Source organism: Sinocyclocheilus rhinocerous, unplaced genomic scaffold (genome assembly GCF_001515625.1).
Source record: "Sinocyclocheilus rhinocerous isolate Xijiao unplaced genomic scaffold, SAMN03320098_v1.1 scaffold6041, whole genome shotgun sequence".
Lineage (NCBI taxonomy): Eukaryota > Metazoa > Chordata > Actinopteri > Cypriniformes > Cyprinidae > Sinocyclocheilus > Sinocyclocheilus rhinocerous.
The window spans coordinates 78,522-86,428 of record NW_015641428.1 but is presented as its reverse complement, the minus strand read 5'-3'; the positions used below and the strand labels follow the sequence as shown (position 1 = coordinate 86,428).

Below are 7,907 nucleotides of genomic sequence, written 5' to 3'. Positions count from 1 at the left end.
GTGACTGGACTTTACTGGAGCACTGAACTGCAGAGCTCATGCAAACATCCACATCACTGTAATCAGATGCTTTCTTAACTGCTGCTTTCTCACCGCTGTCAGTTTTTGTTGTGTTTATTTTGTTATTGAGAGGAAAGCGCGCAGCATATATTTACATATTCATCCAAACGCGGCTCAGCAGCCTCAGGTTCGGCTGCGTTTGCTCTGAAGCGCTGTCTTCTTCTCTTGAATTGTATCACTTTGCGACACGCAGCAGCAGTTTGGTAGCGTGTAGTGCAGTGCAGTTTTTCCTTCTACTCGCAGATATTATTTGCCTTTATGTAGGACCAATAGATTTAAAAATTATTTTATACCAGCTGCCATTGGTTTTTTTAAATTACAAATAATCTTATGTATATTATTAATGGAAGTCATTGTTTTTTGTCTGTGTGTTGTGGTGTTTGTTTGTTGATTGTATATGGTTTACTGCTGGCTGAGAAACAAATTGCCCTTTGGGGATAATTAAGTTGACCTTGACACTGGTAAAACCGCATTACTGCAGGCTCTTTCATTAGGTCATATGAGATCAAATGACTATTCGACAGCAAAAATATTTGTTGACAATTTTTTGCAATGGCCACGCCCAGACAAGAGAAACTCAGAGTCCTATTGGCTAAAGAGACGCTGCAGTACATGAGAGCCGCTGCAGGATGTTCAGGTGGATGTAAGTCCCGCCCACTCACACCTGCAGCAGCACCTGAAACAACTGGAGAGCAAAAGAGCAGCGATTTCATCACGCAGAGCTTACCTGAGGAACCAGCGGGTACACACACACACACACACACACACTACACAAACACACACACAGACACACACACACTACACAGACACACACTACACACTACACACAGACACACACACAGACACACACAGACACACACACACACACACACACACTACACATACACACACACACACACACTCACACTACACATACACACGCACACACACACTGTACGCAACCTGTATGTTTACCGCGCGCGTCTGTGTATTTGTGTGCGTGCGCGTGTGTGTGAGTGTGTGTGTGCGTGTGTGTGTGTGTGTGAGAGAGAGCGCATGAGTGTGTGCGTCAGTGTCTGTGTGTGTGAGTGTGTGAGTGAGTGTGTGTGCGTGTGTGTGTGTGTGTGAGAGAGAGCGCATGGTGTTTAATGGAACACAATTAGGGTAACTAAATGTGTGTGTGTGTGTGCACGCGCGTGCGTGTGTTTTTGTGACATATGAGGACACAAATTTGTATAATGACATGGGTATGACATAGGAGAAGGTGACTTATGAGGACATTACCCCATGTCCCCATTTTTCAAAACGCTTATAAATCATACAGAATGAGTTTTTTTGAGAAAGTAAAAATGCACAAAGTTTCCTGTAAGGGGTAGGTTTAGGGGTAGGGTTGGTGTAGAGCAATAGCACATACAGTTTGTACAGTATAAAAACCATTACTCCTATGGAATGTCCCCACAATTCACAAAAACAAACGTGTGCGTGCATGTGAGTGTGTGTGTGTGTGTACCCGCAGGAGTTGTGTGTTCAGGCTCACGAGCAGCAGCAGCGTTCAGTCGTGCAGAGATCTAAGCAGCACCGCCAACTCCACTCTGCACAGCTGGTGAGTAATGTGCCATAACCACAACCCACTGCATCACCCCACAAAGCATCCCATAATGAGTCACAGTACCGTAGGATCCGTGGGCTGTCTGTGGGCCGACCGAGTTACCATGGCGACTAAGCCTTCTTTCAGTCCAGCAGGGGTCACGCTCACATTCCCAGAATTCCCTGCGCTGGTGTGACTGTGGAAGCTGAGGCCACTGAATGTGTTTCTGTTGGTTCACGCTCATTTCCCCTGCAGTGAATGTGGCACACGTGTGCCGTTAGTGGCTCTGGTGATCCATGCACACACAGGCACAGTCACGTGAGCACATTCTCAGCAAATTCTGAGCAGAGTCACACGAGTCCCAAACGGACGAGATATTGAAGGGTTTGAAATGAAATTCGTATATCATATATCAATATTCAGTGTGAATCAGCCATAAACAATCAAACACGCAATGAGCCTCTTATGGAAATTCGCATTGAATTTTTTTCATTATATCTAATAAATGAACTTGCATTTTATGGACAACAGTGGATGAGCTCTTCATTTCCCAGAATGCAGCAGTCTGCCGGATGATGCTCCGTTCTGTTGGACTGATGAAATTTCTATGTTGTATTTCTTTCTTCGTGTTGAATTGTATTTAATTGAATTCCTGTTCATGTCATTCCATTTCCACATCCGATTCAATCTCTCAGTTTCCTCTCTAAATATGTGTGTGTGTGTGTGTGCGCGTGTGTGTGCACATGAGTGTGTGTGTGCGCGTGCACATGAGTGCGTGTGTGTGCACATGAGTGTGTGCATGCACATGAGTGTGTGTGTGCTACCGGTGACGACCGCACAGAGTAGCATTATAACAGAACTAAATGTATCTCGTATGATAAAACAGCACTGCTTTACCCCACATACGCACGACCGGAAGCAGCGGAAGCGCTCGACTGTGGCATAATAAAAGCTCCGCTGCTCTCCAGCCGTGTGTCGTGCTTCATTCTACTACGTTAATAAATCATTAGCTCATCCATGAACATGATCTCTGCCTGAGTCCCGTCAGATTGCATCGGCTGTGGGGATGAAGACCACAACTCCCATGATTCCACACTCAGTCACCGTGTCATCAAACGACGCCTTTGATTCTTTGTTTATTTTGAATACGCGCCCTCCAGCGGCGAAAATTACATATTGTGCCTTTAACTGCTGTTTTCTTCTTATTTTTCATCTTAAGGAAAGAGTGATGAATAATTATGTATTCTTAAAAATTCTTATTCCTGTCTAGTTTCTTAAGAATTCAAGTTCTTGTAAACGCTTCATAAAGTTAAAAGAACCTCAGACTTGTCTTAAATCCTCAAAGCCGAGCCAGTCATTAAACGAAGATGTCTCGCGTGTCACATTCAGGAGGAGCTTAGAGAGGGTTCATAGTGGGACAAATATTAAAAGCAGTGTAAAGTTCTGTTTGGTTGAGAGAGTCAGACGACATTCGAGCTTGTCATTTCAATGATGGTTTCTGTGTGATTTCGAGTAAAAATCTGAGCTGGACGTTTCACCCGTTTGAGTGAATGTCATGTTTGTGATGCAGGATCGATGGACGAGCTGTTAGCGTCGCTGCAGCGTGGACAGACACAGCTGCGGAAGGTCACGGTCAGCGCAGAGAGCGGCGAGGTCAGGAACAGCCTGCTGTCAGCCATCCGTCAGGGAGTCACCCTGAAGAAAGTCCCGCCCTCCAGCGGCCCCACACACAGCTCCGACTCAGCGCTCGAGCGAAGCATCCAAGCCGCCATGATGAGGATGAAGAAGGTGTCTAACGACTCTGATGATGAAGAGCCATCTGGAGACTGGGAGAGTTAGACGTGACCGTGTTGTGATTCACAAACGCTGCTGCTGGACTGACGGCTGTGAACCCAACGCTGTTTCAGCCGCCATTAATGATTGTCATGGCTAACTTCCTTTGCCAAACTTTGGGTTTTTGCACTGAAATATCTGGTCGTAGGACTATATACGTAATTTTCCATGAAAATACAGCCAATGGCACTGAACACTAGAAATGTGTGAATAACATCTGTCTCTCTGATTTGATCTGTGAACGCGTTCATTAAAGTGCCTGATCAGGATTGGAGCATCTGTCTGTGTTTGAGGGAAAGTATGTGACTTACCCAGAATGCTTTTCTTTTCTTGGAAATCTTGATGGTATCAAAGCCTGGACCAGTGATTCTCAAACTGTGCTAAACGCAACACGATTATGGAAATACACACTAACATATGCAATTCATTCAAAACTATTTAAATTGTTATATTGTATATTTTATTTCAAATATGTGATTGACATCAGCCTTCTGCTTAGTGTTAGGGTTCAATTTCATGAGAAATCAGATGTTCATGTCGTCATTTTGAAAATCAATACACTTTCTGAAATTAACACTGGTATGATACACTTTAATTTGTTCACAGAATATATCATTTTTAATAAAACTGAAGCAACAATGGGAACATGAATTTAATTCCCAACTTCACAGTGGAAATATGGCACGTTATTATAAATATCAACCTCAATTTATGACAATTATTCAATGTAATCCACCATCTACACCAGTGTGTAGTTCAGACATCCATACACATTTTACTCTTACCCAGTGGGCAATTGATGTTGAAAAAACATAAAATTGGCATCAAAATTGTCAAAAGTCACCTCTGTTTATATAATGCTGTTTGTGTCAAAGCAGCTTTATAGTGTTTAACAGGAAAATAGTTTGTCAATAATGCAAGAAGACAATAACAGTCATTTTTCCATCTAAAGTCAGTTCATTAATGATTCAGTGATGTCATCATCCAGTTCAGCTCTCTTCAATAGTGTCTGTGCAATCAGTCAAGCGTCCCCAACTAAGCAAGACAAAGGAACCAAAACTCCATCGGTGACAGAAATGGAGAAAAAAACCTTGGGAGAAACCAGGCTCAGTCGGGGGCCAGTTCTCCTCTGACCAGACCAAACCAGCATGGTGTGGTTTAATTCCAGGCTGCAACACAGGTGCGTTTCAGGTACATTTGTAGGTTTCATCGGACCACGAAGAAATATAGAGCTGAGTATCATCAGCATAACAGTGAAAGCTAACACCATCTTTCTTGATGATATCTCCCAAGGGTAATGTGAAAAGCAACGGTCCTAGTACTGAGCCTTGTGGCACTCCATACTGTACTTGTGATCGATATGATATCTCGTCATTCACTGCTACGAACTGATGACGGTCAATAAGTATGATCTGAACCATGCCAATGCAATACCACTAATGCCAACATAATTTTTTTGTCTACTCAAAAGAATGTTGTGGTCGATAGTGTCGAACTCAGCGCTAAGATCCAGTAGTACTAATAGAGAAAAACAACCACGATCAGATGATAAGAGCAGGTCATTTGTAACTCTAATGAGAGCAGTCTCAGTACTATGATACGGTCTAAATCCTGACTGGAAATCCTCACAGATACCATTTCTCTCTAAGAAGGAACATAGCTGAGAGGATTCTGCCTTTTCTAGTATTTTTATCAGAAAAAGGAGATTTGAGATCGGTCTGTAATTAACTAATTCTCTAGGATCAAGTTGTGGTTTTTAATGAGAGGCTTATTAACAGCCAATTTGAAGGTTTTAGGGACGGATCCTAATGACAATGATGAATTAATAATATTCAGAAGAGGATCCATGACTTCTGGAAGCACCTTTTTTAGTAGATGATTTAACAAGTTTATACAATTTTTCCTCTCCTACAGCAGAGAATGAGTGGAATTATTCCTCAGAAGATCTATAGCGTTATTGTAGCTGACGGCTGCATGGATTTAATTTTATCTATATATAGATATATTTTTTAAACAATTTTTTCAAGTTTATAATGTCATTACTGCTGTGCCATTGGGGAATGTCTGCTGCTGTTGATGCTTTATTTTTGTTAATTTAGCCAAGGTACTGAATAAATAACTGGGGTTGTGTTCGTTTTTTTCTAAAAGAGACGAGAAGTAAGCAGATCTAGCAGTTTTTAAGGCTTTTCTGTAGGGCAGGGTAAAAAAATATTGATTTCTCGATTTTAATCAATTCTCATTTTTACGAAACAATATTGATTCTTAAACCCGAAGAATCGATTAGACTAGCCTGTTTTCAGTTAATGAAGGGAACATTGTAGCATGCCTCCCATCCAATAAATCACAATAAGCTTTGTGCTTTATTACTTTTGAGTAATAGTCCCAGATTTCCAATTCTGTCCATTTTATTGCAGTATCCAAACAATAAATGCCAATTTTTACCGTTCTTCAATGTTTTATGTTTGAATAAATCTGACAAAGTTTTAAATGACAGGCACCAATTGTTTATATTTCAACAACAAAAAAAAAAACGAATTGGAGTAGAAATATAATTATGTAGTTGTAACTTTATTATTATAAAACTTAATTGAGTGTAATTTAAGTGTTTGTATACAAATCAGTTAATTTGAACCTTCAAAATTATAATAATGTAGTACCAACTGACTCGCATGTATATTTTACAGCTTTAGTTGAGTTTTTTTTCCTTGAGAAAATTTGGCATATACTGTACCTGATATTAGATCCAAAATAATTGATATTGAATCGAATCAAATTGGAAATCGAATCTAAAGCTTGTGAATCAAAATCGAATCGAACCTACTTTACTGTAGGAGGAAGTACTTTCCCTCCATGCAATACGAAATACCTCTAGTTTTGTTTTCTTCCAGCTGCGCTCCATTTTCCGGGCTGCTCTCTTTAGGGTGCGAGTGTGCTCGTTATACCACGGTGTCAGACTGTTTTCCTTAATCTTCTTTAAGCGTAAAGGAGCAACCATATCTAAAGTGCTAGAAAAGAGAGATTTAATAGTTTCTGTTACACCATCAAGTTTTTCTGAGCTATTGGATATGCTAAGGAATTGAGACAAGTCAGGAAGATCGAATTTACAGTTTTAGCTATATGAAGTTTGCACAAGACTAACTAATGATCTGAGATATCATCGCTTGGCTGCATAATTTCAACACCATCAACATCAATTCCATGTGACAGTATTAAATCTAGAGTATGATTACAACAATGAGTAGGTCCTGAGACATGTTGTCTAACCCCAATAGAGTTCAGAATGTCTATGAATGCTGATCCCAATGCATCTTTTTCATTATCAACATGGATATTAAAATCACCAACAATTAAGACTTTATCTGCAGCCAGCACTAACTCGAATTATAATTGAAGCCAGACTTCTGAGAAATATTGAGAATATTACTATAAATTGTAGCAACACCTCCCCCTTTACCTTTTGGACGCGGCTCATGTTTATAACAGTAATCTTGGGGGGTAGACTCATTTAAAATAATGCAATCATCTGGTTGTAGCCAGGTTTCTGTCAAACAGAGCACATCTAGGTTATGATCTGTGATCAAATAATTTACAAAGTGCTTTCATCAAAACATCAGCTCTGGATTATTATACAAAATGATCAAGTTGTCATTGCTTTAAAATGCACATTCATTTTGTTTAAATGCATATATGATATTTGTAAATTCTGTAACTTGTAGCATCTTCCAACTGTACTTTCTGATATCATCTCATAAAAGACTATTGTGGTGTTGTAACAGAAACATGCATTTTCTGAAAAGGTGCTTTGAAACATGTACTGTGAAAAGTATTATATAAATAAATGTGAACTAAACTAAATTGAACTGAAAGAGCCATTGTATTGTTGGTTACTGTACAGTTTTGATGTCATGGACACTGACAATACACTTACAAGAGCCATTGCAGTATTGGCCTTATTCCCTTATTCAGTCCTTGACTGTTACCATGAAAATTATCAGACATTTTTACTATAGCATTTTGAAGTAGAGATATGGCGCCTCCAATTGGGCCAATATTACAATGTTCTCCTGTTACTGTATTGTCATATCTACCAAACTTATGGGTCCATATCTTCAAAATGAGAGAGAGAGAGAGAGCGAGAGAGAGAGAGAGAGAGAGAGTGTGTGTGTGTGTGTCTGTGAGTGTGTGTGTGTTTCTGAGAGAGAGAGAGAGAGAGAGAGTGTGTGTCTGTGAGTGTGGACCAGATGAAGGTGCGACACACAGATCCTGAGCATCACTGAGCACAGTGTTTCTATGGAAACAGGATTTGTTACGGTGACATCACAGAAATCTACACACAACGATAAAACAACGATATGAACAAATGTATTCACATCTGGATCGCAGTATACTCACACAATCAATAGCAGCCGTGTGTGGGATGCCGGTTGCCAAGGCAACACATCCTCTC

At 40.3% G+C, this 7,907-nt stretch overlaps 1 long non-coding RNA gene across 1 annotated transcript; it reads left to right on the top strand.

Annotated features, from left to right (window-relative positions):
* Positions 1–682: 682 nt before the first annotated feature.
* LOC107754855 (uncharacterized) lies at positions 683–7,617 on the top strand. Its single transcript, XR_001641636.1, has 3 exons — positions 683–802; positions 1,556–1,642; positions 7,590–7,617. It is a non-coding gene; the product is annotated as an uncharacterized LOC107754855 (long non-coding RNA).
* Positions 7,618–7,907: the final 290 nt, after the last annotated feature.